Genomic DNA, 24,996 nt, shown 5'->3' on the forward strand with positions numbered 1-24,996 from the left:
ACTGGCACCCACACTTACCCTCCTATGTGAGCGAACCAACCAATCTAAACCTGAACATTTCAATATAATATAAACAGAAAGTAATGCAGAAGACTTAAACTCATTAATAAAAACCGATTCAATAACTATCAATTATTCCAAAAACCTGGAAGTCATCATCACAAGAACATCTACTTTAAACTACTAATTCTAAGAGTTTCTAAGAAGCTAAAAATACATAAGAAGCTAGTCCATGCCGGAAGTTCAAGGCATCAAGACATGAAGGAGAAGATCAAGTCCAAGCTAGAAGCGTTAGCTCACCCTGAAGATCCGGTGTGACGAAGACTGGCTTGAGTTACTGTTGAGTCGAAGATGACGGCACGTTTGCTGCACTCCACAAATAACAAGAAGGAAAATCATAAAAGTAGGGGTCAGTACAAAACACGGGTACTGAGTAGATATCATCGGTCAACTCAAAATAGAGAACAGTATATATCAAGTAATATCATAAATCAACTATAAAACTCAACATGTAACAACAATAAGTACTATAATCATCAATAAGTACCATCAAGTTCATCAATGAGGGCTCAAGCCTCAATACCATACTCGTTTGGAAATTAAGTTTATTAGATTGAGTATATTAATATCTTTCAAGATTCTTTATCTTATTCCCCTCGTGTCGGTACGCGACACTCCGATCCTCATATACTATCCTGGTACCGGAACGTGGCACCCTATCCATATTCTATCCTGGTGTCGGAACGTGACACTCCGATCCTCTTATTCTATCCTGGTACCGGAACGTGGCACCCGATCCATATTCTATCCTGGTGTCGGAACGCGACACTCCGATCCTCATATACTATCCTGGTACCGGAACGTGGCGCCCGATCCATATTCTATCCTGGTGTCAGAATGTGACACTCCGATCCTCATATACTATCCTGGTACCGCAACGTGGCACCCGATCGATATTCTATCCTGGTGTCAGAACGTGACACTCCGATCCTCATATACTATCTTGGTACCGGAACGTGGCACCTGATCCATATTCTATCCTGGTGTCGGAACGTGACACTCCAATCCTCATATACTATCCTTGTACCGGAACGTGACACCCGATCCCCTAATCTCACTACTTTCATTCATCAAGCCTTCTTTTATACCAAGGCATCATCATTAACAAAGTAGATTAGGGTTTCTTTTCAAGATTTGGGATTCAATAGCTTCATCATGCTTATTTATTCACAATTACATAATCACATCATTCATGCAAGCATACAATTAAGCATATAGAAGGTTTACAATACTACTAACACATGTCATTCGCTATTAAGAGTTTACTACGAATAGCATGAAAACCATAACCTACCTCCACCGAAGAATTGGAATCAACAAGCAATTTCCCAAGCTTTGATATTTTCCTCTTCTCCTCGATCGTTTCTCTCTCTCCCTTCTTGTTTTTTCTATTTTCTTATTCAAACCCTCTTTCTTTTACCCTAATTAACATATAATTAAGTGTAAAAGATGACAATAATACCCCACTAATTAACCCAAAGTTACCTCTTTTATCCCTCAAGAATTTGAGTTATTAATATAAACCCACGAAATCTATAATTAAGGCAAGAATAGTAAAAAACGTCCCTTAAAACTTAACCAGAAATCCGATTCTGCCTGGGATTTGCGCAACCTGTGACGGTCTGTCGTGCCTGCGACGGTCCATCCTGCAGGTCGTCGCAAGAGTCAGAGAGTCAATTTCCACTGAACAATCTATGACGGTCCGTCACGCCTGTGACGGTCCGTCCTGCCATTCCGTCACGAAGTTCAGAGAGTCGATTTTCAGTACCCAATTTCAGATTTTCTAAGTGTTTTGAAACGAGACCCTGCGACGGTCCGTCGTGCCCATGACGGTCCGTCATGGGGTCCGTCGCTTCTGCCAGTTTTTCCAGAAATAAAGTCTGCTGCTCAAAACGACTAAACAGGTCGTTACAATCATTTAGTTTTTCTATGGTTGTCAAAATTTATACTTTCAAGACTAATAAATCTCAAGGATAAAATAGGAAGAATAATGTTACTTAGTTATTGGTTTTGTGAAATAACAAGTATTAAAGAATATTTATTTCTAGTAAGAACGATATATAAATAGGATCATATGGAGTATAACATATTTGTTGGGTTCAATGCAGTTTTGATGATTGACAAAGAAAGATGAAACATGTTAGTCAACATGATCCTAATATTAAATTTGGGCAACCTTTTAAAATGAAGAAATACAAGAGTACAGAAATAAAAAATAAATAATGTTAGTTTCGTGATAAAACTCAAAATAACAAACAAGTGATGAATTGAAGAGAAAGAATAAATAAGTTTGATTTGAAGAATGACTCTAAAGAGACAAGGAGTTTGCTGAAGAAAGAGTTTCACTTGAGGTAGAACTCCTCAAATGAGTGCGGAATTGAAAAGTTGGAGTTCGACTATAACACAAAAACATAAAGAAATAACTGAAAGAAAGGGCTGCAGTAGATAAAATATACTGAAGTTGGATGCAAAGAAATAAAGGATTTAAATTATTTAAAGCTTTCCAAAATACATACTCATTTCTGAACTCATCATAATAAGTGATGTATTAAAACTATACTTTAACTTTATTGGGAGATTCTCGAACTGACAACCATCACTATGTGCTACGCCATGATACTACGTCTATCCCACGCTGTCATACCTATCTTATACTTTACTGAGATATAGGACACCTTAACTAAATGAATCCACTAAGCTCTGCCTGAAGGCGGTAAGGATTCATCTAAGAAGTATGATTATTTACCCATGTTGGCATACATAGTTTATGAGAATTTTGAGTTAACTAAACACATCCGCATATCCATGCTCAATATTATTTTCAATTATGCATATGTACACATGCTCAAATGTATAAAACATTCTCTTTCTCTAGTGTGAGATAAATGCTCAAACTATCCTCTTAAAAGAGGTATTGTTTGAAATATTTTTGAACTCATAAACTCATTTAGAAATCAAAGTTTGTATTTTCTCAAAATAATACTCTTTTTATTCATGAAAAATGGAATATTTGGGAAATACTTAATTCCCTTATACTCTTTCTCAAGCTCCTCTTCACTTCCTCAAAAACATAGCTTAAAACGCAATTGTTGGCTTTAAAAGATTTTCAAGTTTTATGACTCAAAACAGGATTCATGCAGAAATATAGACATGGAAGAATCAAATCAAGAATCTCAATAACAATATAGAATATCCAATACGCAGAACTCAAGAACTAACCTCGACGATACTACTCATCTCAAGAATACTCAATTAATAGGGTTCATACTGAAATAGACATGGACAAATCAATTCAAGAATCTAAAATGAATGTAACATCTCACAACTAAAAAAAAACTAGAAGGAAGTTTAGAAACTGGAATTAGTTATTTTTGGAAATAAATTGAAAATCTGGAAATTTGGTAAGTAAAAGGTAAGTTTTTGGTCAACTTCAAATGTCCAAAAATTCTATCTCAACATGAGTTAGGTGTACTTCCAGATATGGTTAGAAATCTTTTGGAACAATATTTTCAACGCTGCCAAGTTTGCAAAATTTCAAGTTCGGATGATTGAGTTATGCCATTTTGAACTTGGATCATTGGATTAAGGAAATGTCCAATCCGGACATTCAAAGGACAACTTGGTCTTTTCCTTACCCAATTAAATAAATTCATTTTTAGTAAATTAATTGAGGTCAAAACTAAGTTATTTCAGTTTGCGCTTTTGAAAAATAGAGTTAGGGCTTTTGGAGAAAGAGCGCAAGAGAAAAGAAAAGAGGAAAAACAAGATTTACCAAGAACGATCGATTTTGGTTGTTGATTTACCAAGTAATTGATCCTACAAGGTATGTGATACTATCATAGCGTTGGGTTCATTCACCTACGCGCCAATCATGTTTAGTTCAGCGCAATTCATCCTAAAAGAGTTTGAAATTTGATGTTCTTGACATGAATTCTTTAATTTGAATGTTGTTCTTGAATTGGATTGAATTGTGGAACTTTTGAGATCTTTATGCTGTGTTTTAGAGTTATTTTGAGTTAGGCTCTTGAGTACATATGTTGGGCATCAAAAATCTAAAATGTATTAGAGAACAATACTCGAGTTTAGGCGAATTAGGGGAGGAAAATGAAGAGGAAAAAGTCGAACAAGGGAACAAGTACCAGATCCCCATCGCAGACCTCTTATCTCAGTGAAAAAAAGTTTCTCCGTATCACGGACAGGACACAAAATCGTCTGTCTTAAATTAAGTTTTGCAAATATTTATTAAGGAGTATCTCTGCGTTGCGGACATGTTCCAAAATGGTGATTTCATAACTTTTCTCAAATTTAGCTATTCTGAATCATTTCTAAACATCATGAGGTCTTTCCAAACCCAATCACAGTCCTTGAATCTGTAATTCAATTCAAATATCAATTAAGAGCCAATTAAGAGTTAAGGTCAAAATCCAGAGTCAAGTCAAGTGAAGTTCATCAAAGTTTTCAAGGTCTTCTACAAATTTTTTAACTTTGTTTTAAGACTAAAGGTTTCAAGTTAATCTAAGAGTAAAGACTTGAGTTCATTTGTTCATTTCACGGAAGCAATAGGGAACTAAATTGTAACGACCTGTTTAGTCGTTTTGAGTAGTAGATTCTTGTAATAATTGTCTGAGTCGACGGATCCCATGACGGATCGTCATGGGCACGACGGACCATCGAGGGTGTCTCGTTCCAAAACACTTAGAATTCTAAAATTTGGGTACTAAGATCGACTCTCTGAACTTCGCGACGAAATGGCAGGATGGACCGTCACAGGCATGACGGGCCGTCACAGACTCTTCAAGGAATTGAGTCTCTGAACTTTATGACGGAAGCAGTAGGACGGACCGTCGCAGGCACGACGGGCCGTCACAGGCTGCGTAACCCGGACTGGGTCGGATATCTGTTAAATATTTTAAGGGGCATTTTGGACTATTCCTGCTTATAATTATAAAGTTAGTGGGTTAATGTTAATAATTCAATTACTTGGGGGTTAAAGGATATAACCTTGAATTAATTAGTGGGTTACTTTTGTCATCTTTTATACATAATTATATGCTAATTAGGGTAAAAGAAAAAGGGTTTGAATAAGAAAAATAGAATGAACAGAGAGAGGGAGAAACGATCGATCAAGAGGAGAGAACGAAGAGGAAAGCAAAGCTTTGGAAAAGTAGATTTCTGGATCGCGAATTCTTTGGTGGAGGTAGGTTGTGGTTTTTATGCTATTTCATAGTAAACTCTTAATAGCGAATGATATGTATTGGGTAGTATTGTAAAATCTGCTATATGCTTAAGTGTATGCTTGCATGATGTGATTATGTAATTGTAATGGGTTGGAAAGATAAGGTTGTGAAGCTTAAACCTAAAACCCTCTTTGTTAATGATGATGCCTTGGTATAAAAGAAGGCTTGATGAAATAAAATAATGGGGTTAGGGGATCGGGTGTCACGAACCGACACGTAGTATTAATGGATCGGGTGTCATGAACCGACACGTAGTATTAATGGATCGGGTGTCACGAACCGACACATAGTATTAGGGGGATCGGGTGTCACGAACCGACACGTAGTATTAGGGGGATCGGGTGTCACGAACCGACACGTAGTATTAGGGGATCGGAGTGTCACGTTCCGACACCAGGATACTAAAGAGAATGAATCTTGAATGTTGCTAATATACTCAGATTTAATGAACCTATTTCCCAAATGAGTATGGTATGGAGGCTTGCGTCCTCATGGGTGTACTTGGCGTTATTATCAATGATTCTTTTACTCGTTGTTGCTACCTGTTGAGTATTGTAGTTGATTTTATGATGTTACCTGATATATATTGCTTTCTATTTTGAGTTGGCAGATGATATCTACTCAGTACTTGTGTTTTTTACTGACCCCTACTTGTATGTCTTCTTTTTGTTCATTGTGGAGTGCAGCAAACGTACCGTCGTCTTCAACTCAACCGCAACTCTAGCCAGTCTTCATCACGTCAGATTTCAGGGTGAGCTATTGTTTCTAGCTTTGACTGCATCTTCTTCTTCACGTCTTGATGCCTTGAAGTTTCTGGCACGGACTAGCTGTTTAGTTATTTTAGCTTCTTCGATACTCTTAGATTCAGTAAGTTGAGGATAGATGTTCTTGTGATGATGACTTCCAGATTTTGGGGAATGACTAGTTTTGAGTTTAGAAGTTAATAATTGATTTCGTTAATGAGTTTTAAGTCTTCCGCGTTATTTTCTGTTTATTATGGTTGAATGTTGGGGTTTGGATTGGTCGGTTCGCTCACATAGGAGGGTAAATGTGGGTGCCACTCACGACACGATTTGGGTCGTGACAAACTTGGTATCAAAGCATTAGGTTCGTTGGTCTCATCACACAAGAAAGAGTCTAGTAGAGTCTTGAGGAACGGTAGGGGGACGCCTTTACTTTTCTTTGAGAGGCTATAAGACTTTAGGAAAACTCCATTCTTTCTTTCGTTCGTACTATTACTTGGGTCCAATTGGTATCTAGGTGATACAAATTGGTATCTGACCATCTTCACTCTATTTCGCAGATGGTTAGAACTAGAGCAACAACTGTGCCAACACAAACACGGGCAAGACAAGATGCGTCTGAGCCAGCCACTGGGGCTGTAGCTCGAAGAGGGGCAGTGACAAGAGGCCGTGGTAGAGGTCACGGGAGGACGTCCTCTAGAGGAAGAGGAAAAACTCCTGGCCCATCTAGTACTAGGGCGGTGACTCCTCCACCGACTGAGGAAGTAGTAAGAGAGGGGGAGGAAGGGGAGAATGAGCAAGTGCAGTATGAGGAATTACCACCCCAACCTACCCCAGAGATGATTAATCAGGTTCTTGCTTATCTTAGCGGGTTATCTGATCAGGGCCAGACACCTCCAGTGTTTTCTGCACCAGCACCTCAGATTCCGAGAGTACAACATGCAGCTGCTGTGGCTCCCCGCATGGATGCCTCATTGGAAATAGGCACGTTTTCTCGGTTGACTACAGGGCCTATAATGACAAGTGATCAGCATGAACTTTTCAGTAAGTTCTTGAAATTGAAACCTCCAGTCTTCAAGGGTGCTGAATCTGAGGATGCCTATGATTTTCTGGTTGACTGTCATGAGTTACTACACAAGATGGGTATAGTAGGCAATTTGGCGTCGAATTTGTGACCTATCAATTTCAAGGGAACGCCAAAATGTGGTGGCGGTCACATGTGGAGTGTCAACCAACAGAGGCACCACCTATGACTTGGGCATCATTCTCTAGTTTATTTATGGAGAAGTATATACCCCGTACTTTGAGGGATGGGAGGAGAGATGAGTTTCTAAGCCTGAAGCAAGGCAGGATGTTGGTTTCTGCTTATGAGGCTAAGTTTCGTGCACTCTCCAGACATGCCACCTAGCTTTGCTTCATTACACAAGAGCCGATTCACCGTTTTGTGAAGGGGTTGAGGTCACATTTTTGGATTTCAGCCTTACAGGTAGCTGCTACGGCAAAATCCTTTCAGGAAGTGATAGACTTTTTGATAGAGGTGGAGGGAGTGAAGCTAGATGATTTCACCATGGCATCAACAACTAAGAAGTTTCATAAAGGAGGTGAGTTTAATGGTTCTTACTCTAGAGGGCAGAGTTCATGAGGTTATCCAGTCCGACCTATTCAGTCTTCACTACAGGCTGTAGCTGGGGGTCCACCGTAGACCGGTCAACATTTCTCTGAGTTTGGAGGTTATCCCCAGACTCCGTCGTTCTCATAGAGACTTATGCTTTAATACAGAGAATGTTATGGATGTGGAGAGACTGGACATATTAGGAGGAATTGTCCAAAACCGAGTTACAGACCCCCAATAATTAGAGGTAGAGGTGGTCATGGAAGAGGCCATTATTCGGGAGGACGTGGTGGCCGAGGTAATGGTGGTTATCAAAACGGCTGGGGTGACGGGAAAACTGGGACTTCTGCAGCGCAACATGGTAGGGGAAACGGGCAGACAGGTGATAGAGCCCATTGTTATGCTTTCCCTGGAAGATCTGAAGCAGAGACATCTGCTGATGTCATCACATGTAATCTTTTGGTTTGCAATTGCATGGCTTCTGTGTTATTTGATCATGGATCCATATTTTCATATGTATCTTCCTCATTTGCTATTGGTCTTAACTTATATTGTTAATTGGTTGACATGCCTATTCGTGTTTCTACTCCGGTGGGTGAGTCTGTGATAGTTGAAAAGGTATATAGGTCTTGTCTTGTAACTTTTGTGGGGAGCAATACTCATGTAGACTTGGTTATCTTAGAAATGGCTAATTTCGATGTAATTCTGGGTATGACTTGGCTTTCTCCAAACTTTGCAATCTTAGATTGTAATGCCAAAACTGTGACATTGGTCAAGCCTAGGACAGATCCGTTAGTGTGGGAGGGTTACTACACTTCCACTCCAGTTCTTACTATCTCCTTTCTTCGTGCTAAGAGAATGGTTTGTAAGGGTTGTTTAGCTTTCTTGGCACACCTCAGGGACGATACTACCCAAGTACCTTCAATGGAGTCTGTTTCGATAGTCCGTGAGTTTCTAGATGTGTTTCCTGCAGACCTTCCTAGTATGCCACCGGATAGGGATATTGACTTTTTCATTGATCTGGAGCCGGGTACTCGCCCCATTTCCATACCCCCTTATAGGATGGCTCCCGCTGAGTTAAGAGAGTTAAAGGCCCAACTTCAAGATTTGTTAAGCAAAGACTTTATTAGACCAAGTGCATCCCCTTGGGGTGCTCCTTTTTTGTTTGTCAAGAAGAAGGATGGGAGTTTTCGGATGTGCATAGACTACAGACAACTGAATAAGGTAACTGTTAAGAACAAGTATCCTCTTTCTCGCATCGATGACTTGTTCGATCAGTTACAAGGTGCTTGTACCTTCTCAAAAACCGATTTGAGATCCGGTTACCATCAATTGAAAATACGGGCAACGGATGTGCCCAAGACTGCTTTTCGGACCAAGTATTGGCATTATGAGCTCTTAGTAATGTCTTTTGGGCTTACGAATTCCCCTGCCACTTTCATGAGCTTGATGAATGGGATTTTTAAGCCATATCTGGATCTCTTTGTCATTGTATTCATTGATGATATACTAGTATACTCAAAGAGAAAGAAAGAACATGAGGAACACTTGAGAATGGTATAGGAAATGTTGAGAGAGAAAAAGCTTTATGACAAATTCTCCAAGTGTTAGTTTTGGCTAGATTCAGTGTCCTTCTTGGGACACGTGGTTTTTAAGGATGGAGTAATGGTGGATCCATCTAAGATTGAAGTAGTGAAGAGTTGGGAAAGACCTACTAATGTTACAGAGGTAAGGAGCTTTGTTGGTTTAGCTAGCTACTACTGCCGATTTGTCAAGGGATTTTCTTTCGTTGCTTCCCAATTGACAAATTTGACTAAGCAGAGTGTTCCATTTGTATGGTCGGACGAGTGTGAAGAAAGCTTTCAGAAGCTCAAGACTTTGTTAACTACGCACCAATCCTTACCCTGCCAGTGGAAGATAAGAATTTCATTGTCTATTGTGATGCATCCTATTCGGGTTTGGGTGCAGTGCTAATGCAAGAGAAGAACGTAATTGCTTATGCTTCAAGGCAATTAAAGGTGCACGAACGTAATTATCCGACCTATGATTTGGAGTTGGCTACGGTAGTGTTTGCATTAAAGCAATGGAGACACTATCTATATGGGGTTAAGTGTGAAGTCTATACGGATCATTGTAGCCTAAAATATGTCTTTACTCAGAAAGATTTGAATTTGAGACAAAGGAGATGGATGGAACTACTAAAGGACTACGATATTACTATCTTGTATCACCCAGGAAAGGCTAATGTTGTGGCAGACGCGTTAAGTAGTAAAGCAGGGAGCATGGGAAGCCTAGCTCACTTACAGGTCTCCAGGCGCCCGTTGGCTAGGGAGGTTCAGAATCTGGCTAATGACCTCATGAGGCTAGAAGTAAATGAGAAGGGAGGGTTTTTGGCCTTTGTGGAGGCAAGATCTTCCTTTATTGACAAGATTAAGGGAAAGAAGTTTAATGATGAGAATCTGATTCGGATTCGATATAAGGTGTTGCGAGGAGAGGCTAAAGAAGAAAAAATCGACGAGGAAGGTGTTTTGAGAATTAAGGGAAGGGTGTATGTACCCCGCGTCGATGACTTGATTGACACTATTCTTACCGAGGCTCATAGTTCAAGGTATTCTATACACCCTGGTGCAACCAAGATGTGTCGTGACCTAAAGCAACATTTTTGGTGGAGTAGAATGAAGCGTGATATTGTTGAGTTTGTTGCTCAATGCCCGAATTGTCAGCAAGTAAAGTATGAACACCATAGGCCTAGAGGGACACTTCAGAGAATGCCCATTCCGGAATGGAAGTGGGAGAGAATTGCAATGGACTTCGTGGTTGGTCTTCCCAAGACAATGGGTAAGTATGACTCCATTTGGGTGATTGTTGATAGGTTAACTTAGTCTACTCACTTCATTCCGGTCAAGGTGACTTACAATGCAGAGAAGTTAGCCAAACTTTGCATCTCGGAAGTCGTTCGATTGCATGGGGTTCCACTCTCCATCATATCAGATAAAGGTACGCAGTTTACTTCTATGTTTTGGAAAACATTGCATGCAGAATTGGGTACTAGGTTGGACCTTAGTACTGCGTTCCATCCTCAGACCGATGGTCAGTCTGAGCGAATGATTCAAGTGTTGGAGGATATGCTTCGTGCATGTGTGATAGAATTTGGTGGCCATTGGGACAACTTCTTACCCTTAGCAGAGTTTTCATACCATAATAGCTATCACTCAAGTATTGATATGGCCCCATTTGAGGCACTGTATGGGAGAAGATGTAGATCTCCCATTGGGTGGTTTGATGCATTTGAGGTTAGACCTTGGGGTACTGACCTTCTGAGGGAATCATTAGATAAAGTGAAATGCATTAAGGAAAAGCTTCTAGAGGCTCAAATTAGGCAGAAGGAATATGAAGATCGGAAGGTTAGAGACTTGGAGTTTATGGAGGGTGAGCAAGTCTTGCTGAAGGTTTCACCCATGAAAGGAGTGATGCAGTTTGGTAAGCGAGGTAAACTTAGTCCTAGGTACATCGGTCCATTCGAAGTTCTGAAGCGCGTGGGGGAGGTAGCTTATGAATTGGCCTTACCCCCAGGACTGTCAGCAGTGCATCCAGTATTTCATGTGTCTATGTTGAAAAGTTACCATGGGGATGGAAACTACATCATTCATTGGGATTCAGTCCTGCTTGATGAGAATTTGTCTTATGAGGAGGAGCCTGTTGCTATTTTAGATAGAGAAGTCCGCAAGTTAAGGTCAAGAGAGATTGCATCCATAAAGGTTCAGTTGAAGAATCGGCCGGTTCAAGAATCCACTTGGGAGAAAGAGGCTGATATGCAAGAAAGATACCCACACCTGTTTACGGATTCAGGTACTCCTTTTCGCCCTTGTTTTTCTTTTGTGATCGTTCGGGGATGAACGATGGGTAAATTGGTATCTATTGTAATGACCTGTTAGTCATTTTGAGCTGTAGAGTATTTCTTGTAATAATTGTCTGAGTCGACGGATCCCACGACGGACCATAATGGGCACGACAGACCGTCGAGGGTGTCTCGTTCAAAAACACTTAGAATTCTGAAATTTGGGCACTAAGATCGACTCTCTGAACTTCGCGACGAAATGGCAGGACGGACCGTCACGGGCATGACGGGCCGTCACAGACTCTTCAAGGAATTGAGTCTCTGAACTTTGTGACGCAAGCAGCAGGACGGACCGTCGCAGGACGACGGATCGTCACAGGCTGTGTAACCCAAACTGGGTCGGATTTCTGTTAAATATTTTAAGGGGCGTTTTGGACTATTCCTGCTTATAATTATACAGTTAGTGGGTTAATGTTAATAATTCAATTACTTGGGGGTTAAAGGAGATAACCTTGAATTAATTAGTGGGTTACTTTTGTCATCTTTTATACTTAATGCTAATTAGGGTAAAAGAAAAAGGGGTTGAATAAGAAAAATAGAAAGAACAGAGAGAGGGAGAAATGATCGATCAAGAGGAGAGAACGAAGAGGAAAGCAAAGCTTTGGAAAAGTAGATTTATGGATTGCGAATTCTTCGGTGGAGGTAGGTTATGATTTTTATGCTATTTCATAGTAAACTCTTAATAGCGAATGATATGTATTGGGTAGTATTGTAAAATCTGCTATATGCTTAAGTGTATGCTTGCATGATGTGATTATGTAATTGTAATGGGTTGGAAAGATAAGGTTGTGAAGCTTAAACCTAAAACCCTCATTGTTAATGATGATGCCTTGGTATAAAAGAAGGCTTGATGAACTAAAAGAATGGGGTTAAGGGATCGGGTGTCACGAACCGACACGTAGTATTAATGGATCGGGTGTCACGAACCGACACATAGTATTAATGGATCGGGTGTCACGAACCGATACGTAGTATTAGGGGGATCGGGTGTCACGAACCGACACATAGTATTAGGGGGATCGGGTGTCACGAACCGACACGTAGTATTAGGGGATCGGAGTGTCACGTTCTGACACCATGATAGTAAAGAGAATGAATCTTGAATGTTGCTAATATACTCAGATTTAGTGAACGTATTTCCTAAATGAGTATGGTATGGAGGCTTACGTCCTCATGGGTGTACTTGGCGTTATTATCAATGATTCTTGTACTCGTTGTTGCTACCTGTTGAGTATTGTAGTTGATTTTATGATGTTACCTGATATATATTGCTTTCTATTTTGAGTTGGCCGATGATATCTACTCAGTACTTGTGTTTTGTACTGACCCCTACTTGTATGTCTTCTTTTTGTTCATTGTGGAGTGCAGCAAATGTACCATCGTCTTCAACTCAACCGCAACTCTAGCCAGTCTTCATCACATCAGATTTCAGGGTGAGCTATTGTTTCTAGCTTGGACTGCATCTTCTTCTTCACGTCTTGATGCCTTGAAGTTTCTTGCATGGACTAGCTGTTTAGTTATTTTAGCTTCTTAGATACTCTTAGATTCAGTAAGTTGAGGATAGATGTTCTTGTGATGATGACTTCCAGATTTTGGGGAATGACAAGTTTTGAGTTTAGAAGTTATTAATTGATTTTGTTAATGAGTTTTAAGTCTTCCGCGTTATTTTCTGTTTATTATGGTTTAATGTTGGGGTTTGGATTGGTCGGTTCGCTCACATAGGAGGGTAAATGTGGGTGCCACTCACGACACGATTTGGGTCGTGACATAAATATGCCCAAGTAGTTTATAAATGTTTTCACATTTAAGATAAAGAGGAAACTGAGTTTTCCAAAAGAGTTTTGAGCAAGAAAAGGAAACATCGATTCCAAGAGATATTTTAAGCTAAGTGTTGAGTAATTATCTCAACAAAAATAATGAAGTTGTTTTTATAAAAACATGTGAGCTAAGTATATTTTTGGAGTAGTATTGAGCACGAATATGGGGATGCGAGTTCATATCAACTCAACTCTCGATAAACCATGTAGCCATCATGGTATGAAAGGGTCATAGTTTTTAGACGATCACTTAAGTTAAGCTAGTGGATCCACTAAGTTAAGTAAGGTTCTATACCGATGGCAAGGCATAGAATGGTCCGCGACAGCGTGAGGTAAAATGTTGTAACATCGCTTAGGCTCATAGTGATTATTGTCGATTAGAGAATCTCCTACAGAAGTTATATTACTTTAAATGATTAAAGTTAAGTTTGTTATTGCTTTATCTTTAACTAACTAAGATTGTTTTCAGTTTCTTTATAAAATTTACATATATATTGCATGTGTTTATTGCTTTATATAGAGTTGAGTATCTATGAGTTGAGAAGAGCCATTGTAAGTGTTTTTTCACAATATCTTTCGAGCCTATTTTATTATCATTCCAACTCGAATACTCGTACATTCAATGTACAGATGTTAGTTGACCTGGATTGTATAATGCAGATGCAGGTAACCATGATTAGCATCCAACACCTCGTTAATCCAGCTTGAGTACTCAGACTCTGTTGGTGAGCCTCCTTGCCTTCCGAAGACCCTTTTATTTACTTTCTAGTCTAGTTCATTAGGATGTTGTGGGGGTTTATCCCAAATCCATCTCAGTTGTTTAGAGGCTTAATAAACAACTAGAAGTTCATTTGTCTTTACATTATTCATGTCAAAGACTTGAGTTTCCATTTTTGGTTAAGTTTAATAATATTTTTTTAACATTCTAAGTTATATTATTTAGTTATTTGATCAAGTCCGTTTTATTATTGTAATAATGTTAGAATCTTCCACCGATTTAAGTAAGCCAGGCCAAGGGTTTGCTCGAGCCAGCACTGATCTTTGAGTGTCAGGCACGTCCAGGGTGTAGACCTGGGGTGTGACAAACTTGGTATTAGAGCCCAGAGTTCAAAAGTCCTAGTGAGTCTATGAATCCCTGTATGTAGAGTCCTATTTATTATAGTGAAGCACACTATATCTATAATTAGGAGTCCGTAACATTTAGGAGTTCGTTCACTTCTTTCATACTCCTTTCGAGTGTTACAATTTGATCTCAAAAAAGTATATATCTAATTCGTGCTTGCGCTTTTGTTCAGATAACCATGCCTCAATGAATAAAAATAATAGCTCGTCCAACTAGGTGGAATATATACGAACAAGGGGTACCTAATGCACCTGAAGTGCAACCCTAAGGAGAAGTTACCAATGATGAGCTCCATGAGGCTATAAGGATACTAAGCCAAGTTATGACTAATCAGGTTGGGCATCAAAGAGGAGATCAACAAGAAGAGACACACTTCGAGGATTCGTGAGTTCTTGATGATATATCCTCCAAGTCTCACTGGTTCGATCACTGCAGAGAACGATGAGTTGAAAAAGGTGTTCGATGTGATACATGTTGTTGATGTTACGAGAGTTGAGCTAGTTGCATATTCTTGGGGCACTTTTTTCCTTGAGAATTGAAAGAAGCCAAGATACGTAAGTTCCTAACAATTAATCAAGATATTTGAGTGTGCATGGGTATGGGTTGAAGTTTACCCAACTGTCTCACTATGCTCCTGAAATGTTCACGAACATGAGTAGTACGATGAGTTTGTTTGTTGCTTGTTTAGGTCGTCTAACAAGCTTAACGGGCAAGGTAACAATGTTGATAGATGACATGGACATATCGAGGCTGATGGTTTATGTTCAGCAGGTTAAGGAAGTGCAGCTGAGGGACAGGGAAGAGTTCATAAGTAAAAAATCTAAGACGAGGAATGAGTTTGGGCAGCAGAAGAGTAGTGTGAATCACCCATCATTTCAGAAGCAAAAGAGACATACACCATCATCTGCTACTGCACATGCACCAAGAAACAATAGTTAGTACAATGGAAAGAATTCGCAGAACTTTAGATCTAGACCAACACAGTCCCAAAGTAGTGTAGCATAAGGAGGTAGCTAGGCTCCTACATGTGCTAGGTGTGGTAGAACCCATCCAGGTAAGTGTCGTGATGGTCTAACAAGTTGTTTCAAGTGTATCAAAGAGGGTCACTTCATGAAAGAGTGCCCTAAGAACAAACAAGGTAGTGGATATCCGATCAATAGAGTCCAGTATTCATCTCTTGCTCCATTTTACAGGGCTGCACCTAGAAGAGCTACTTCCGGTACTGTAGAAGAGTAAATCACCTCTATGAAATACGAGTCGCCAAGAGCAAGAGAACTCCCCAGATGTTGTCACAGTTTGATTAAAGTCTTTTATTTATTTTATATTTTGTGACCCCTTATTTGTCAAATAAGTTTGATGTTATTCCTGAGAAACTTTGTGAACCCTTTTGTGTTTCTACACCAGTTAGGGAGTCTATGTAATACCTCTAAAACAACTTAGGTTAAACTAGAGCCTAATATGTTTGTCATGAGGGTATAAGTTTCTAAAATGGTTTATAATGTGGTAATGAGGCATTGTGTAAAGTATTAGGTTAATTGGAAGTGAAACGTCAAAGGACGACCAAGACGTTCGACGACTAGACACCTATGTGCTTCATGTGTGTTTTATGAGATTTGAGGTCCTAATATGAGTTATTATAGTGTTTATAGGCAGTGTGTCAATTTTCATGAAATTTGGAGGTCAAACGTCCATGACATTCGAAAGGTTTGCCTTGAAATGACCTTGTGTGTCTTGGCATGTTTCGTTGAGTTTTATATGTTCGTTTTGGATGGAATTGATGTGGGAGGTCCTAAAATCGTGTAATATCATATTCGGAATGGTCACTTCGTATCTTACCAAGATAAGTTTTAAAACTAACTCTCATTAGTAAAGTTGGTTGATTATGTAGGCATGATCCAAACTTAGGTAGTCTTAAGGATTATTTAGGTAATATTGAAGAGGTCAAGTATGGAAATTATCTTCTTCATTTACTTGAGTAAGTATTTTGATAACCTTTGGAAGGACAATGTCATATTATATGTATGTTGTTGTATTAAGTGAGAATGATCTTACCCTAGGTAATGTAAATGATCTCTAAAGTGTGTGTGAAGGGATTGTATGGACGGTCGCTTCACTTCTCACTCAAGTGAACCTTAGAATCACCTTTGGTAGGAGAATATCATTTTCATATGTGTGGTGTATTGTAAGTGTGTATATCTCATTATGGGTGATCTTAAGGATCACTTAGGTGTGCCTAAAGAAGGTTTATGCGCAGTCTCTCTTTGTCTTACTTGAGTGCATATTACGATAGCTTTTAGAGGAGGAATTACATGCTACAAATGATTCAATGTGAAGTTGAAGAACTTCACTGTAATAGTGAAGGATTCACAGTTACAGTGATGTGGGATACTGTAAACTTTTCTTTAAAATGTGAATAAATGGTTAAGTGTTATCTTATGTGTTTCTAAGGTGTTAAATGTTATTCTTATGCTTATATTATGATATTTAAATCAAAATATGCATATTTCCAATAAATGTCCATTTTCATGACTTTTATGAATTATGTCATACTTAGTACATATGGTTGTACTAATTCCATGTGTTTATCTATCTCTACAGTAATTCATAGGTGAAGGTGTTTTTGAGAGCGAAGATTGGATTTTAGGATATTTCATGCAAGTTGAAGTACATCCTCATTTGACTCCAGCGCATAGATGTCTTTGGTTTCTTTTATTGAAGTATTATAACAGACTTACTATATTTCTATTGGATGGGCCGTGTCCCAAAGTATATTTTGATTTTAAGATTTGAGGACATGAGACTTAGTATTTTCTACGAGTTTTATATGAAAGAGATGTTTAAAGACTATTCGAATGTTGTGAAATTTTCTAATTCCTCACTACTTTTCATATGTATATATTCAATGAATGATACAAAAAGGCTTGTACAAGACCTTCGAGAGGTCAAGTACGCTGCATCACACTTCGAGAGTGCCCTAACTTCTAGGGTATAGGCTAGGGATTTGACAAACATGGTATCAGAGCAGAGGTTATGAAAGTGGTCTTAGGAATCCTAAAGTCTCATAAAGTCACTTCTAGCAGAGTCTTGACCATCGGTCTGAATCGCGACACATCTTTGCGAAAGAGTCTATAGTACGATAGAGTTTTCCTTCTTTTCTACTCCTATGTCGTGCCGTAGAGTAAAACTTATGAGTATTCTCTTCTTATGATTTTCATTGTGTTATAGTTTATGCATGCTAGGCGTACACCGGCTAGGAGAGTTGTGGAGAATGATGTGAATGAGGAAATTCCTCCTCAAGTTGAGAAAGTTCTTCAAGGTGCTCAAGATGTTGAAGATGATCAAGTCCCTATTGTGGGTGGAGGTAATGAGGTTCCGGTGGTTCCCCCGGAAATGACTAATGGGGAGATTAGAGGGGCTTTACTTATTTTATCCCGAGCATTGACTACCCATGTGAATATGGGTACAGAGACTAGATTGGATGTTGTGGAGCGCACTATGACATCTAGATTGAGAGATTTTGAGAGGATGAATCCTCCTATATTTCTTGTCTCTAAGGTAGGAGAGGATCTCCTAGATTTTCTAGATGGTGTGTACAAGGTGTTGATTGCTATGGGGGAGACTTCTAGGGAGACACCAAAGTTAGTTTCTTAACAATTGAAGGAGGTTGCTCAAGTGTGGTACACTTAATGTGAATATAATAGGCCAGTTGAGTCGGGTCCTATTGGGTGTGAAGAATTTAAGGAAGCTTTTCTAGGAAAGTACTTTCCCTGTGAGAGGAGGAAGGTGAAGGTTGAGGAGTTTATCAATCTCAAGTAAGGAAATATGAGTGTTGAGGAATACTCATTGAAGTTCACTAGGTTGTATAGATATGCCTCACCCTTAGTGTCTAACCCTAGGGATTAGATGAGTAGGTTTCTGACCGGTGTCTCCACTTAGTGAAACAAGAATGGTATATGGCCATGCTACATGACGATATGACCCTATCTACACTCATGGTTTATGCTCAATGAATTCAGGAGTCTAAACTTGTTAGGATTGCAAAAAACTTGAAGAGGAGTGGTTCAAATGATCAAGTTCAACCTAGGTTAAAGAAGAAGGTTTCAAGTCAAGAAGAACCTTGGGGTGCTAATTTGAAAATTGAGAAGGGAGGTGGTTCTCAAAATGGCAAGCCTACATGTGATACTTGTGGAATAGGAACTATGAAGAATGCCTATTGGGTACAGGGAGTTGTTTTGGATGTGGTAAATATAGACACAAAGAGAGGGATTGTCCTAGTAGAGATAGTAAGCAAGTTGCTCCTAATTTTCTGAAAGATGATTCTCCAAAGAAGAAACGTTTCTATGCACTCCGAACTAGAGGAGCAAAGCCGGATGAGGGTGATGATTATGATGGTAAGTTCTTGTATTTATTTATTTTTATGAGTTCCTTCTAAGTGGGGGAGTATGGTTAGTAGATGGCCTAGAAAGTCTTAGACGCATGTTGCATGTGCATGGTGTTTAATAGTCTTGTTGGAATTAAGAATCATTGATTCTTTGCGTTGTGTATTTTATGAAGTTATGATTATGTTGTAAAATGTGTTTATATTTTTGTATATTGAATATTATCATGTTTCCATCATCAATTGCCTAAAAGTTGCATTTTTGAAAAATGTGGAATAATTCACTATAAAGCTTCCTGCTCATTGTAACATTTTCAAGAAATTGACTAAATCATTCTTTGTTTTTTTTGTAATGTGGTTAGAAATGATATATATGAGCATGATAATTAATATAAAATGAGTTTTTGCTATTGGAATGAAGGATGTGAGTCTTATGGCATAATGAGTTGTAAAATGAGTTTCTAGTTTCTTGTTGTGTTGTGAGTCTCCTGATTATGTATATTGAATAATTTGCTATATGGTATATTTATGAGCTTCTAGTGGAATTTCTACTCTTGGAAGTGTTCAGAGAGTGGCAAGTGTCATTCGAGGACAGATGTTGTTCATGTGGAGGAGATTGTAATACCTCTAAAATGACTTAGGTAAAAATAAAGTCTAACATGTTTGTCATGAGGGTCTAAGTTCCAAAAATGGTATATAATTTGTTAATGAGAAAGTGTCTTAAGTATTAGATGAATTGTAAGTGAAACGTCAAGAGACGACCAAGACATTCGACGAATAGTCACCTATGTGTTTCATGTGTGTTTTATGTGTTTATGAGGTCCTAATATGAGTTATTATAGCGTTTATAGGCAGTGTGTCAAGTTTCATGAAGTTTGGAGGTCAAATGTCAGAGAACGTCCATGATGTTTGAAAGGTTTGCGTTGAAACGACCTTGTGTGTCTTGGCATGTTTCGTCGAGTTTTAAGTGTTATTTTTGGATGAAATTGATGTGGGAGTTCCTAAAATCGTGTAATATCATATTCAGGTTTGAATTTCAGGGTAAAAGTCCCCAAAAAGTAATGGAGGGTCGTTGAGGAAGGACCCATCTTTGAGCCAAAGGTTGTCAAGACCAGCCCCAAACGACGGAGGCAATCGGCGGACAGTAGGATGGTCGATGCCTTGTCGATGGAGGTCGTGTGTCAAGACTTACGCATGGCAGGAAAATATTCCTATGACTAGACTCAGTCCCGAATGACGAACCAGCAGGATGGTCTATTGGTTGGGAAATGGGCCATCAATGGCCAGGCGTGGTTTTTGCCTTCAATTCACTTGCTTCACTGTTAAGTGAAAGGGTGAATTTACCAATTCACCTCAAGTCCAACTAAGAGTTTGGGATGTTACTTGGGTGTATTTTATGTATTTTAAGTAGGTTTTTATGTCATAAATACCTAGATGAATTCATTCTTCCAAATAAAAACCCCAAAATCTCTAAGAAGTTCTCTAGAACTCCATTGCCAAAATTCAAGTAAGAGGTTGGATTGTAGACTATGGTGGTGATTCTTCATAAATTTCGTGGATTAAGATCATTGAGATATGGTTTTTGATCCTTCAAAGTCTCTTCATCAAGGAACCCAAAATTAAAAGAGCTTTCTAAAGATGAACTGTCCAATTTCATGATCTATGCATTGGTTCTTGCATTAAAGATTTTGAATCATTCTATATTGATTGAATTGTTTTTAATTAGATTATATTAACTTAATTAACCTATGAACCCTAGTTTTTTACTACCTTATGGTTGACTTTATATTATCTTAATGATTATGAATTCTAGTGTAGTTTTCTATGCGCTATTGAATGATGTGAGAATCGTATTCAATTGATATATGGGCTGTCTTAGATTGATAAATATATATTAAATTTACCTAGATTCATTGCGCGTTATGATTTTTGTATTCAATAGATGATCATGACCATGGGTAAGGGCTTTTTGGTATCAAATGTGATGATTCAGTTATGGATTGAAGTTGTGAGAATGGATTGGTAGAAAAGTTTCCTAATTCTTTATATTTTATTTAATGCAGATCTTGAATTATGTTGCGAATTATATGGTCCACTTATGGTGGCGAAGCTTTGTGCTTTACTTGTAAAAGATGTGGCCTCGTCGGGGTTACTTTATGTATTATGATTATCTTGGCCTTGTTGGCTTAATATACTATGATGATCTGTGTAGTTGATTTATGTGAAGTATGCTCATATTCATCTACTTGTTATGAAGGTTAAAGTATGTGTTCTTCGATGCTGTTAGGTGATCATGTTAGACTATGACTATGTGCTTATGTGTATAGTCTTCGAATTAATGCATGATTCTTCCTACTTGAATATATGAGTCTATGATGGTTACATTGATGATTTTAGAGTAGTGTATATGATGATATATAGAATACAATGGTTATTCCTACATGCTTCTAGAGTGATATATTCTGCCACATAGAATGACACAAACAGAGTTATAAGAGTTAAAAGAGTGGTCGAAAGATCTTTTAGAGAAAGGTTTCATTCGCTAAGTGTCTCACCTTGGGGTGATCCGTTCATATATGTGAATAAGAAATATTTTTCCCTTAAGATGAGTATAGATTATCGTCAGTTGAACAATGCTACTATCAAGTAAAAGTATCCTCTTCCAAGGATAGATGATTTATTAGATCAACTTCAGGATGCCACCTATTTTTATACGATAGATCTAAAAATCTGGCTACCATCAGTTAAGAGTACAAGAATGTTATATTTCAAAGATAACTTTCTGTCACATCCCAAGACCTTATTATAGAAGATATGTAACTCTCGGAGTGCAACCGGCATACTCGACCTCTCAGAGGTCTTGTACAAGACCTTACATATAGTTCATCACATATGCATAATGAAAAGTAGTTCGGAATTAAAAGTATTCACAAAACATTTCATAGTCTTTAAAATCTCTTTCATATAAAAACATAGGAAACACTAAGTCTCAATCTCATCAAACTTAGACACGAGAATACTTGGGACATGGCCCATGCACAATACGAATATAGAAATACTCTGGTCTATTACTATACTTCTGTAAGAAATTACAAAGACATCTATGACCTCGATTCAAATTAGGACATACTTCAACTTCTCTTGAATTATGCTACGATCCAAATCTTTCTTCCCGAATGCTCCTCACATACCAACCACTATATAGGTAGATAGAAGCATGGATTAGTACAACCACATGTACTAAGTATGACATAATGAATGAAAATCATGAAAACGGACATTAATTAGAAATATGCATCTTTTTTTCCGTTTAAATATCATAATATAATCATAAGAACAACATTTATCAACATTGAAACACATTAGAAATCACTTAGTCAAGTTATCGCAGTTTTAAGAGCAACCTTACAGTAAGCTTAATTCATTGTACAGTGAAGTTATTCACTGTTACAACAAAACTTCATCACTTCATCTTAAACACCTTTTACCATATAATTCCCCCACTGAAATCTATCCTAAGACTCACTTAAGCAACACAAAGCGAGAAGGCCCATAGAACTTTTCTAGGCAAGCCTAAATGATCCTCAAAACTTACTTATAATGAGAAACATACACACTTACAAGACACCATACGCATCAACATGAGATTCTTCTACCCAAGGTGATTCTAAGTCTCACTTGAGTGAGTTGTGAAGCGACCGCCCATACAATCCCTTACACACACACTTAAGAGATCCTATAGACTACCTAGGATAGAATCATTCTCACTTAATAAATTAACAGATATATAATATGACATTCTCTTTTCAAAGGCTATTAAAAGACTTTCTTAAGTAAATCAAGAAGATAAATTCATTATTGACCTCTTTAAGATTACCTAAATAATCCTTAAGACTACCTAAGTTTAGATCATGTCTACATATTCAACCATCTTCCCTAACTAGAGTCATCCTTAAGACTTATCTAGTAAGATACGAAGTGTCCAGTCCTATGCCCCCTTCATACCTTAACTAGACAACCCTTAACTACTCTAGATAATTACTTATTCATTTAATATACTTTCTTACTTAAGTCATTATATTTATTAAATCATTTAGGACTCATTCATCACATAACGACATTCAAATAATGGTCTTGGACAAGACCTAGGGACTCTACCTAACACCTTCAAAACCTATTGTGCAATGTCTAGATAGTGTCCCATACCAACACCTAAACTTCATAGAACTTATCTAATGCTAGTAGGTATCCCCTATGATGAGAATGGGCTATAACCGACATAGACCATGATAGCAAGACATGCAATCCAAATTTCTATCCTACTCCGATAAGGGTGTTCTACTTGCCAATGGTAGAGCTTAGGCACATCCCATGTAGGCACATGATTAAGGAATATGAAGGGCATGCTTTGTAATCTAGTATCATTCTATAACTAGAACTACTTCCCTTACCATACTCACTCGGTGCGAGCCTTTGTTGTCATAAAGTAATTTACACTTAAGGTTCATAAAAAGGGGTTCCATATAAAGCTCATAACCCAATCACATTTACCCTACCAAAGAGGTCCTCTAGGGATACCTTACAATGGCGAAAAGAAGCTCATCATGACTTTCCTAAGGTTTGATATGATGCCGTTCCAGCCAATCAACCTTAAGTCTATCATTCCTTTACTTAAAGGATACCATTACGACTTTCGACTCCAACATTCACAACCTTACCACTGGGTTAAAGGTTTCAAATAAAGGTCCTTCTTAACATCATTTAAGGTCTCATGTCATTCATACTTACAAGGCTAAGATACTTTAGCATCCTAAGTTAAGGAACCTCATATTCACATACATACATGCATCAAGTAAGGGACACAAGTCAACCAAGACAAGCCACAACATACTTCACTTTAACACATATTACATGACATTCTAGAAACACATAGAAGTAACCATATCCTCCTTAATTCATCCTATACACTATCATATCATCATCAACATGACCAACATAGAATCATATAGTCAAGTAGGAATAACCAAGCATCAACCCTAAGACTTTACATACAAAGCCATAGTTATAGTCTAACATGATCACCTAACAACTTTCAATAAATCCCTTACCAATGGCCATGAACATTAATTCACTATAAAAACAAGCATATTCAATGAAACTAGTTCAATTAAATAAAGATTCATCAATCTAAGACAACCTAGATATCAATTCAATACAATTACTACATCATTAGATAGCCCATAAAAAACTACACTAGAATTCATAAGCATTAGATCAATATTACTTAACCCATAAAGTTGTCAAAAACTAGGGTTCATCAATTATATGGTTTCATAGGTTAAGTGAGATAATATCTTCTAATTAATAACAATTAAAACAATATTCAATGATTAAAAACCTTTAATGCAAGAACCCATGCATAGATAATAAAATTGGACAAATTTTTTTTAAAACTTCAGAAAACATCTTAGAAAGTTGGGATCCTTGATGAATATAGTTTCAAGGATAAAAAATCATACATCAATGAATCTAATTATTCAATTTAATGAAGAATTTCCACTCAATACTCCAATTCAAGCCCTTCCTTGAGTTTTGACTTCAATGGAGTTGTAGAGAATTTCTAAGGGAATTTGGTTTTTGATTTTGAAGAATGAAATCTTCTAAGTGTTTTAGGCTTATAAACACATCTAAAATACCCAAAAGACCCTTTAGGAACCTCCTTTTCTCTTATTTGGACGTGGGGTGAATTGGTAAATTCCCACTTATAAGTTTCAATCGATGAGACACCACCAACGGGTCATCGACTGACCCACTGGGTGTCGATTGCCATGCGTTGGTGGGTTGTCTTGGGCACCAACTTGGGTCCTTCCTCAAGGACCCTTGGATGGTCCTTGGGGATGTTTTTCCAGATGTTTCTAACCCAAACATGCTCGTAGATGAGTTTAGGACCTGTCACATGAATTTCATCCAAACAGAACATGTAAAAACTCGACGAAACATGCACAGACACACAAGGTCGTTTCATGGATAAACTTTCAAACGTCATGAACGTTCTTGGAAGTTTGACCGCCAATCTTCACGAAACATGACACACTGCCTATATACACCTTAAAAAATCACTTAAGGAC

The sequence above is a fragment of the Solanum lycopersicum genome, chromosome 1 (genome assembly GCF_036512215.1).
Source record: "Solanum lycopersicum chromosome 1, SLM_r2.1".
Lineage (NCBI taxonomy): Eukaryota > Viridiplantae > Streptophyta > Magnoliopsida > Solanales > Solanaceae > Solanum > Solanum lycopersicum.